Consider the following 12,738-nt stretch of genomic DNA (forward strand, 5'->3'; position numbering starts at 1 on the left):
TAGGGAAAAATATTTTTCCTTTTAATCATGTTATTAAAAATGAGTTTTTTGAATCATGGTGATTTTTCAAAAAATGCCCCTAGTTTAGGATTGACTTCTAATTGGAACTTGACTGCGAAGTTGATGAAGTGCATTGCACTTGAAAAGTATGGACGAGAGACTATGGACTCTAACAAACAATAGACAAAAGAATTGACATTCCAATAAATTTTCAAAATTCTTAAGATTATTATATGTGCAATAATGAATTAATCATTTCCTTTTGAATTTTTTTTTAGAAAAGCTCGAGTTTGACTCAAAATTTTGATAATTAGTGAAATAGAAGATCCTCCTCTTAAAAGTGATCATATGATTCTATATTTTCCTTTATAAAACACTTAGGTAAGTAAACATACTCTTGAAGATCCATCATGTTTGAGATGACTTTTGAGTTTATGTCACCTTCAACTCTGACATTGTCTTGGTTGGATTGAGGTCTTTGTTGGAAGACAGATGTTGCAACTTGAATGAACTTTCACATTTCTCTTAGCTTTTGCTTAAGGTTCCCTTTGTGTTTTCATCTTAGTGGGATTGTTCTTTTCCCTCTTTTGGTGCCTAGGTTGCCTTTTTCTGATTTTCTACCTAGTGGATTTTTCCCTTTTTTTTTTTCTAGTGCCCTAATTTTTGCTTAAGTTGTCTTTTTAGGTTTTCAACCTAGTAGACTTTTAAAAAAAAATTATAGTTATGCTCTAACTTTTTCCAAGGTCTTCTTTTTGGGTTTTCAACTTAGCAGACTTCCTTTTTTCCTTATTGATATTTAGGAAGGCATAGGAAAAGGCTTAGAAGGAAAGAGTGTAAGGCTCAACTTCCCAAAAATGCCCCTAGTCTAGCATTCTTTTTTCTTAACAATTATTTTGATTCACTCATTTTCTTTTTAAAATGCCCCTAGTTTGGCATTCTTATTTCATTTTCTTCTTATTTTTTGATGGGACATTTTTTTTAAAGAATTTTTTTTTTATTTTTTTTTGTGACCGGGCTTGAAGTAACTTCTTAGGTTGCCTATGTAACCCAATTTTTATTTTTATTTTTTAGAATCAGGTCAAGCGTAGTTCAAACCAGATTACCTTCCCAAGGTTCGTAAGTGTGGTTTAGAAAAAAAATAGGCTAGTGATTTTACATAGGTTGCAAAGGGTTGAAGAAATGATTTGTTTCTTTCTGTGGGCAAGAAAGGAAAGATGGTTCGGCCAAAGAAGGCCTCCTAAGGTGAAATACGCTTGATCTGGTTAAGGTTCTATGAATCCAATGTCTTAATTGGTTTGTCGAGTTAGGTATTTTCTTTAAGAATGAATGGTCATGCCCAAATAAGTCTTTTATCTTAAATTATTTAAACAAAGACTTGAATGGTACTTATTGAGTGCAATAAAACCAATTTTTCTTCACAATGTTGAGTTCTTCATATCTAGCTTGGAATCATTCAACTTTTTAGAACTTCAGAGAATCATCTTTAACTTCATGTCTTGATCTACCTAGCATTTGTGTGCAACAAGGTCCAATGTTAGTCAACGCAGTTGTTACACTTGACACATCCTTATAAGACCATGCAAAAATATTATTAAATATCTCAAGTAAGTTTATTTCTTTCTCATGTTCCATTCAAGGAAGGAACAGTACCAAATTGCATTTCTTGAATGTGTTTTTTTATTCCAATATTTATTAAGTTCGGTTATTGAGCTCCGAACTTTTCTTCATATTAGATTTTATGCTTAAATCATTACTACACATATAATAATCAGAATTATCCTTTATTTTATTTGAATTGAGAAAGACTTTGATAACATAGACTGATGGACTCAACTAGAGCTAATTGACCAATAAAAATTAGCATGACCAACATGACTAACTGAATTTAATGACCAACACAGCTAAATCAAATCTAGAAATGACTTTTGGATGGTTGACTTCAACTTTCAAAGTAGGAAGAAATGCTCGAATGGATGGATTGTGATGTTGGGGATCTTTGCCACCTTAGATATCTTCACGATGGGGGTCTTTCGAATACTGATTCAAATCTGTTAGATGCTGAATAACCCATTGCTTCAACAAGCTTTTTTTTTTCAATAATAGAGCTTTTTTTTTTCAATATTTTTTTTTCAATAGGGTAGATGGACTCATTCCGATGGAGTGAAGATAGACCGCTAGGATCGATCAGATGAATGAAAGAAATTAGGTCAACTAGCTCTAGTTCGGTTGAGGAGATTAGGTTCAAAGTGGGTGTGTTAGTTCCATATTTTTTCAATCCCAAGATATATGTTGAGTGTCAAATTGATTTGCCATTGAAGACATATGAAGGCTCTAATAAAACTGTTCAACCGCATGCACTCAGACAAAAAGCTTCCATGTGTGTGCACAAAGCCTAAAAGGTAATAAGACCATCTAAGAACATTCCCCAACACTTAGATGTTTCATAGGGCGACCTGTAGTGAATAGGAAAACTCTTTCCTTCACCCATTCACTCATCAGATTTTTCGGGAACTGAAAATGATCATAAAGGAGACATTAGAGATTTGACTACCCTATGTAGACACCCCATTTTTGCACTCGCCTGATTAATCAACTCGTCAACCCGATCGCAATGATTCCCAATGATGGATGTGTATTCCATTACTTTATTTTGTTACCAGATGTGTTTCAAAAATCCGGATAAGGTATCTCGAATTGACAAAACCTTAGAAACCATGCTACGCTAGGAAAATACAATCCCAGAATCATAGAAATCATCATCTTGCAGATCAAAAAGAAGTTTCACGATAAAAATCACTAAAAATTGACCAAATTACCAAAATACCCCTAACCTCAAAACAACCCTAAAGCCTACATTACGCTTAGGAAACCTCTCTCAAACACATAAAACAACAAATCAAAACCAAATAAATCATTTCGCCAATTTTAACAGAATTTGACAAAATTACGAAAATGCCCCTCATAAAGTTAATGACTATTTCACACAAAAAATTTCATAAATGACACAAACTAATATTTCCATTGAATTCCTTACGAAAAATCGATTCTAAAACATCCTAGAACATTAAAAACTGACTTAAAACGTGAAAAGTCCTCTCCGGGGGCAAAACGGTAATTTCACAATTTTCATAATTAAAAAATTCGAAATTAATAAATAAAACATTAAATAATTAAAGTGAAACATTAATGAAATTAATTTAAAATTTTGAATCGAAGAAATCGATCAATCGGGTTTTCAAGTAAAATTGTTGAGGGTTCGTGAGATATTTCTTTAAGGACCCCTCCATTTAGGGGTCCAAAGAATTAAAGAAATAATGGAGGAGGGGTCTCCAAAAATTAAAAGTAAATCAAACAAGACTGAAGTAAAGGTATTAAAGTCAATCAAGTGAGACTAAAGTCAAAATTAAAGTCAATTAAACAAGACTGAAGTCAAAATATTAAAAGTCAATCAATTAAGACTAAAGTCAAAACATTAAAAGTCAATCAAATAAGACTAAAAGTCATAATAGAATTCTAATTAAATAACAACTCTATCTAATAGAGTTCTAACTTAAAACACAATTCTACCTAAAACAATTCTAATTAAAATACAATTCTACCTAAAACAATTTTAACTAAAACACAACTCTAATTAAAAGATCTCTAATTAAACACTAACTCTATCCAAATCAACCTTAAAAAAATTCTATAAATAGAGGTGCTCACACCCTATTTTCGTATCAAATCATAAACCCTAAGAGAAGTAGGTCTAGAAGCTCCCCTAGCCTCCTATAAACCCTAGTTTTGGAGCCCCAACTCCTTACCTAACATCCCCCCTTCAATTTTAGTTTAGAAAACACCCAAAAACCTTCCAAAAACATCCCAAAATCCGCAACAAACTTGAAGAGTTCATATCCAAAAATAAGAAGATACCTTGTCTCGGAGATCCGAAATCAAATCCGGAGACAGAACAAAGCAAGGGAGTACGGTACAAGAAGCTCTTTTGTCAGATCTGAGGGAACAAAGTCCTTGCTATCGGAAAGGTAAGTTTTTATTTATTTTTATCTAGGTTTTAGCAATGTAATTTACTTGGGAAGTTAGTAGAGACCGGCTTTGGCCGGGCGGGGTTGGTGCCTAACACCTTCCAACCCCGTAACTTGATCCCCGAATTCAGATTTTTTTATGGTAGATTAGTTCTTTTTATCCATGTTAGAGTCAGTTTGGTTCCTAGACCACAATAACTAGGTGGCGACTCCCAAACCTCAAGGGTCAAAAGCGGATCCGCGCACCCCGCGGATCGAGGGCGCTTTCACCCTAAGACCATCTTTTATCCTTGGTGATTTTTTGGAGACATTAAATAGGTAAAATCTAGCACACCTTCAAACCGTTTCGTTATTGGACAACTCGAAATCTCGTTTTGACTAGAAATGGAAAAAGGGTATTTTGGTCATTTCAACTAATTTTTCCATGGTCATCACTTAGTGGAAGCTTGGAGATGTTCTACATAGTAAGATCTATCAGATCTCCGAACGGCATGTGAAATGGAGCTACTGTTGAAAGTTATGACTAAAATACCCTTCGGTGGCATTTTTGTAATTTCCTCTAGTGCCACCCTTGTGATTTACGGTGCCACCATCAGGACAAGATGGCACCACCAACAGCAAATGTTCAACAGCCATATTTTTTATCATTGAGAATCAAACTCACCCTTTTCTATTTTAAACCAACTCTACACATTTTTGTTAATTGGTTCAAGCTCTAGAAAAGAACCTTTCTCATTTTCAACCCATCCTAAAACTCTCTGTAGCCATGGAAGGCCTCATACTTAGTTGAAAACACACTCAACCCAAGCCCTTCCCACTGCTGAACTACTTCATCCAAAACATTTGCTTGTACACATATTGGTGAATCTCATGGAGCTCAAAGCATCATCTTTAAGCAATGAGCACTTTAGATTGAAGAAGACCTTCTCAAGGACATGAAGAACTCGATCAATACATTGGCAAATCAATCAAGTTAGGTCAGGTCCTTGTGAGTATTTTTGTTATTTTTCTTTCTTTCATAATGGTTCCAACACAAAAGCAAGCACTTAAGAAGAGTTGAGAACTCTACTCAAGAAAATAAGGTTCTAAGTTTTGAGAGGATAAAACTTAGAGTTTGAATGAGGTGGCGCCTCTTTTGAACAAATTGATTTAAGGATTAAACTGATGAAAAATTTTAATTTCGAGAGGATGTCGTTCTGTCGATCTTAAGGGTTAGAATTTTTCCTAGGCATAAAAATTATGTGTAAGGTTTCGTGGTGAACCATAAACCATTATTTGATAGTGGAGCCCAAAACCCGAGAGTAGGGTACTTGGTAGTGGATATAGGCAAGTTGCTGAACCACTATAAATCTTGTATTTTCTTTTTAATTACGCATTGTGCTTGATTTTATATGAATGACATAAATGCCATGATATGCACATTAAGTGTTTAATAAAATATCTACTTTATGAATGTGTGTTGTATGTTATGCCATAACTAAAAATAGATTAATCTTGTGCATTTCTATGTTGTACTTAGCATAATCGAGAGACCTATTAACTTCGTGAGTGATTTTAAAACAAAAATTTTAATTTTCTTATTCACCCCCATTCTAGGTTTAAACACGGTACATAGCTCATAATTTCAATTAAAGGTCTAACAACCTTGAGTTGATCTTGTCGGCTTTGAATCATGTCTAAATTTGAGAAATGGAACTCTACTCGACCTCTCATATTCGTTGGTGTTAAATACGCCTTCTGAAAAAATTAAATGATGATATATATCAATTGCTTAAGTAGGGATGAGTGGAACATGATAGAGGAAGGTTGGGAACCTCCTGTTGACGTCATAGAAGTTAATGGTGTCTCCACTACTGTTCCAAGACCATCAAAGAATTGGCCTGAACAAGATAAGATTGACAGCAGTAGTAACTTCAAAACACTTAATGTTATAACTAGTGTCATCTTCGATGATGAATATCAAAGGATATGCATGTGTATGTCGGTCAAACAAGCTTGAAAAATCTTAGAGGTCGTGTATAAAGGAACTACTATTGTTTAGAAGTCTAAACTCCAACTCCTCAAAATTCAATTTGAAAACATTAAAATGGAAGAGAGTGAAACTGTCCATGAATTATATGCATGGTTAAGTGACATGCAATTCCTTATTTTATTGGGAAATTTTGTCCCACATGGTAGAATTTGTGCTAAAATTCTTAGATCCCTACCCAAGAGGTTCATCTCTAAAGTCACTTCAATCGAGGAATATCGAGATGTGGAGACAATGACAATTGAGAAACTCATGGGTTCAGTCACAATCGTTGAACTCCATTTCGAAGGTCCTCCCTCTAAAGGGAAAACATATGTCCTGAAGACCTCCTCGTCCAAGGCACTATCTAAACGATCATCTCGTCATCTTATTGAATCTTCCACCCAGGATAATAATAAAATCACTTATGAGGAAGATGACGAGAGTGACTTTCAAAAAGAGGACTTGGCCTTACTTGTTTCAAAATTTAATAAATTCTTCAAGAGGAAAGGTTCCAATAGTACCGATAGAAAGAGTCGTCATGTGGATAGACGACCAACAATAAGAAAATACTTGTCCAAATCCAAGGAAGATAACGAGTACTTCAACTATGGCGGAAAAAGTCATTATTCTACCGTTTGTCCCTCCAAAAAAAAATCTAAAGATCCTTAAAGTCCTAAGTTAAGGGAAATACTATGACTGCAAAAGCCACGTGGGATGACTACTCAGATGAGTTGGGAAATTAGGAACAAAGATCATCGGATTTTGAAGACTACAAAACCCTTCGAATCCTTATGTCTTTTACTACAGTCTCTATCCTTAATGAGGATGAAGTTGATGAAAGACTAGAATATAAAAATCAGAATCACCCTCAAGATGCTTCTTCCTCTGATGAGGAAAGAAAAGATGTTGATGACAATGAATTTGAACTTCAATCAACATTTGATCAACTATTCATTAGTCATGTAAAGTCGACCAAGAAACATAGTCAAGATAAATTTAAAAAAAAATAGTGGCATGCTGAATATGATCAAGTCAGTGAGGAAAAGTACTCCCTTGGACTTCAATTAGAAGACATTAAAATTTAACTCGAAACAGCGCTAGAGAGATAGTCTAGCATACTTTCTATAATTGAGAAAGCCACGAATGAGAATAATGAAATGCTCACAAATCTTTAACAATTGAAAAATCTTCTTACTATGACAAACTCTACTAAAACTCGTCAAAAACTCGTCAAAACTTAGAATTATCGAACCTTCGTGATGAAAACAAAGTTATTAAATTTAACATTAATGAGTTGCAAAAATAAAAAGGGTAATCTTGAACGTAACAACACTCAAGGAAGTTTGGAGTTAGAAAAACTTCTAGGAGTTCAAAAATCCTATGGGGATAAAGAAGGTTTGGGCTATGATAGGTATACTTCTACATCACCTCCATCTCTTACCGTGTTTGTTCATGGAGAATCATCCAACAGTAAGAAGAACTCCAAGAAAGTCATCACATGGCATTTTTGTTGTGGATCAGGTCACATAAAATTTGAATGCATCGAATTCAAGACCATCTACCAGACAACCTCACAGGCCCATATTGGTAAATCTCTATTGGTTGAAAAGAAGACATGATGAAAGGAAGTCTCCTCTACAAAATAAAGTTAAAAACACTAAAACATAAGAGTCTCCCAAATGGAAGGGAGCAAAGAATTCATCACCTCCCATACAGAACAACAATATGGGGGATCTGTTCAAACAAATTACTTGTTTGAACCTAAAAGCTAAAAAACTTGCTGATTTAAGTGGAGGCAATCAAAGTGTAAGAAGAAAAAATCACCTTCATGATCACCCAAAAAGAGTAGGTCTCCTAAGAGGAACTCACCTGTCTAGGAGAAAATAGAGTCGAAAAAGAAAATTCATTTCCCTCCTAAACGTAATCCTCAACCCCCAAGACAACTCTATACTAGAAAGTCAAAAATGGGGACAACAAGTGCTTCATAATCTACACAGCTCTCAAAACTGGCAATTTGGCACACTGGTCTCTTGATAGCGACTACTCGATGGGTGATCGAAGTGAGTTTAATCACATAATTGACTTTGATGGAGGGTCTGTCACCTTTGGTGATGGCAGCACTGTTAGGATTATTGGGCAAGGAACCGTCAATGGTCCGGGATTGCCCATGGTGAAAAATGTGTTATGCGTAGATGGTTTGAAACATAACCTTCTTTGCATATCCCAAATATGAGACAAAGACCATCGGGTGAGTTTCAATCGTGAAATCTACGAAATCTCAACCCCCAATTTCAAAGTTATTATGAGAGATTTTCATACTTCTAATAACTGTTATGTTATCAAAAACACAAGAGAAACCACAGTCTCTTGTGTGAGCAACGTGACTCAAGTTAATGAAGTCCAACTGTGGCATCAACGACTCGATCATATTCATTACAATAATTAGTTTCGTCTTGCCTCAAAAGGCTTAGTCAGTGGATTATCCAAGCTGGGTAAACAAGCAAGAAATGTCTACGAGGAGGCTAAATTGATAAATAAATTTGAAGTACCCACAAAAAGACAACCACTCTTGCCACCTCAAAACCCCTAGCTCTTTTACACATGGACCTCGTGGGTCTCGCTAAAGTTAGAAGTCTAGAAGGTAAGAGACATTTCCTGGTGATCGTTGATAATTACTCTAGATTCACCTAAGTCATTTTTCTAAGAGAAAAATCTAAATTTTTTGATGAATTCAAAAAGATTACTAAGCGTATCCAGAAAAAAAAAAGGATCTATCATAGGTAGGATTAGAAGTGATCATGGTGGGGAGTTTGAGGATGGTCAGTTCACATATTTCTACGATGAAAATGAAATTTGACATTAATTCTCAACTTCTACGACCCCTCGGCAGAAGGATGTTACTAAGATGAAGAATTGTGTTCTTTAGGAAATGACCATAGTCATGCCTCATAGTAAAAATCTTCCCAAAAGTCTGTGAGCCGAAGTTGTGAATACTGCTTCCTACATTATCAATCGAGTATATCTTCGAGTAAACTTAAACAAAACAACTTATGAACTATGGAATGACAAAACTCCCAGTATCAAATACTTCAGAGTCTTTAGAAGTAAATATTATATCCTAAAAGACCGTGACCACTTGAAAAAATTTGATTCAAAGAGCGACGAAGCAATCTTTCTGAGATATTCTTCAAACAATCGTGCTTTTCAAGTCCTTAATCAGAGGACCTCTTCCATCCAAGAATTCATAAATGTGGTGATCGATAATCAACTCATTAAGGATAATGGTCCCTTTGACTAGAGTTTGAGGATAAGGAAGTATTTCCTGCTTGACCCTCACATCCCTCAACGTCTCAGGTACCGAAAATATTACTTGTTGTCAAGGATCATTCTGTAAATCAAATCCTTGGAGATCCTAGCATTGTTGTTAAAACCTGATGACAACTCAGATGTTGAAAAGTCATCTCTACTTCATATCTAAAATGGAGCCCAAAAATATTGAAGAAACCCTCATTGATGAATATTTGCTTCAAGCCATACATGAGGAACTTCTTCAGTTTACTTGGAATCAGGTGTGGTACTTAGTACTAAGACCATCCGATAAGAATGTCATTGAAACCAAATGGATATACAAGGACAAATTCGATGAACTGAGTAATGTCATCCGAAACAAAGCTCATTTAGTAGCTCAGGGATACTCTTAGATTGAGGGTGTTGACTTGATGAAACTTTTGCCACTATTGCCAGATTCGAGTCTATTCTGATTTTGATGTCCATCGCATGCTCTATGAAATTTAAATTATTTCAGATGGACGTCAAAAGTACTTTTCTGAATGGCATCTTGGATGAAAAAGTCTATGTTGAATAACCCAAGGGTTTCATTGACCCTAAACTTCTTCACAAAGTCTTTAGACTCAAAAAGGTTCTCTACGACCTTAAATATGTCCCTCAAGCGTGGTATAAATGGTTGACTCAATTTTTTATCAACCATAACTATACTATAGAGGTAGTGTTAATCAAACACTCTTTGTTCAAAAGGTCAAAAGTCATAACCTTATTGCCCATATCTATGTGGATGACATTGTGTTCAGCTCCACTAATGAAGAGATGGCTCACAAGTTTGTTCACTTGATACAATCTGAATTTTAAATGAGCATGGTGGGTGAGCTCAACTTCTTCCCAGGGTTGCAGGTTAAACATCTCAATTTGTCTCCCAGACTAAGTATGTGCATGAATTGGCAAATCATTTTGGTCTTCAATCTAGTAGAACTCACCACATCCTAAGGAGTACTATACTCAAGCTTTTTAAAGATATATCTGGAAAAAGTATGGATCCTCACCTTTATAGGAGTATGATTGGTAGCCTTCTTTACTTGATAGCCAATCGACCATACATCTCATATTTTGTTGGAGCCTATGCCCACTTCCAAGCCAATCCTAAGGAATCGCATTTAACGATTGTCAAAAGGATTATTAGTTATGTGACTGGCACTTCTGAGTATGGCCTCTGATACCCTATTGATTCATCTTCTACTATTGTTGGGTACTCCGACATCAATTGGGCCGAAAATATTGACGATGGAAAATCTACTAGTGACGATTGTTTTTATATAGGAAACTATCTCGTTGTTTGCCAAAACAAAAAAATAAAACTCCATCTATCTATTCACTATTGAGGTTGAGTACATTGTTGTCGGAAGTTGTTGTGCTCAATTTCTGTGGATAAAACATATGCTTCTAGACTACGGGTTATCTCAAGAGATGATGAGCTTATTCTGTGACAATACTCTCAGATAAAACATATCAATATTCAGCATAATTTCATATGTGAACTTGTTGAAGATCACGTTATTTCTCTTGAATATGTTTCAACCAAGAATTATCTTATCAATATTCTCACAAAATCTTTGGATTCGATACATTTTAAACATCTTCGAAAATCCATTGGGGTGTGTTTCATGTGAGCCCCCCAATTTGAGATAATTGGCCGAATGCTAGTTAGTACTCTCGAAAATTTTTAATTTTTGGATTCTCACCCAATATGAGCACATTCGAGTCCTTGGGCTCAAATATTATGCTTTTAAAGTCATATCCGAGGTTATGACCTTACTTGCATAAAAAAAAATTACATCATTTTTTGGACTAAAGCTTTTAAGTAAAGTCACCGATACTTGAATCCTTCTTGAACTTGAGATTATTGGTAGATTCGGGTTCCTAGACCCCTCTTAAGTTCATTCTCAAGCTTCTATCGAATTTTTTTACTTATTTCTAGCTGGTTTCCTCTCTTTCAAACTCTCAAAAAATTTCACGTTTGCACAATTTTGTTTATTTTTTTTGAGACTTCTTGAAAATATCTTGGGGCATGTCCATAGTGATTTTTGCATGTTGGTAAATCTCATAGAGCTCAAAGCATCCTCTTGAAGCAAGGAGCACTTTGGATTGAAGAAGACCTTCTCAAAGACATGAAGAATTCGATCAATATATTGGCAAATCAATCAAGTTAGGTCAGGTCCTTATGAGTATTTTTGTTATTTTTCTTTCTTTAACAAAAATGATTATTGGTTCCAACATAAAACCAAGCTTTTGATAAGAGTTGATAACTCTACTCAAGAGAACAAGGTTCTAAGTTTCCAAAGGATAAACCTCAAAGGTTAAATGTAGTGCCACCTCTTTTGAACAAATTGATTTAGGGATTCAACCGATGAAAAATTTTCATTTCGAGATGACATTGTTTTCTCGATTTTAAGGGTTAGAATTTATTCTAGGCATAAAAATTTTGTGTAAGGCTTCGAGGTGAACCATAAACCTTTATTTGATAATGAAGCTCAATACCTGAGAGTAGGGCACTTGGTAGTGGATGTGGCAAGTTGTCAAACCAATATAAATCTTGTCTTTTCTTTTCGATTATGCAATGTGCTTGATTTTATATGAATGACATAAATGTCATGATATGCACATTCAGTGTTTGATAAAATGTCTACTTTATGAATGTGTGTTATATGTTATGCCATAACTCATAATCAAGAGACCTATCAACTTCTTGGGGTGATTTTAAAATAGAAATTTTAATTTACCTATTCACCCCCTCTCTAGGTTTAGACACGAAACAAAGCCCATAATTTCAGGATGGGTGTTGATTTTGATAGGTAGGCAAATGATTGGTGGTAATGTTAGGTGTTGTAGGAGCAGATATGGTGAGTTTGTTCTGGTTAATTAGATTTAACTCGGACCATATATATGGCTCTATATGGATGAAAATGGTAACTTTGCTCATGAACCTCCAAATGTTGCACATCTTCCTCTAGAACAGTCAAATCTTATTAAATATAATCAAGTTTCAATGTTTCTGCTTAGGATGATGATGATTACTATGATTGCCAATATTTCTTTCATATATTTATTACTTTTTGTAAGTCTGAAATCATTCTTTTATATTCTATCGCTTAGTATAATATATGTATACATAGATTTTTTTTAAGGAAAGCGATCAATGATGTGATGCAATTATTTCTTTTGTTAAAAGGTAAAAAAGTGTTCATCTTGAACATATTAATATGAAAGATTGTTGTGATTATCATATATGGATTTATGTTTTATAATGGGGACCTTTTCTTTACAATATAAATGGTTTCTTATCAAGTACGTCATAATTCCACATGTTCTGTCGATTTTTGTTTTCTAAGGAGATATGTTTTTGGTCCAATATAT

This window comes from Akebia trifoliata, chromosome 10 (genome assembly GCF_017979445.1).
Source record: "Akebia trifoliata isolate Shusen 1 chromosome 10, ASM1797944v1, whole genome shotgun sequence".
NCBI lineage: Eukaryota > Viridiplantae > Streptophyta > Magnoliopsida > Ranunculales > Lardizabalaceae > Akebia > Akebia trifoliata.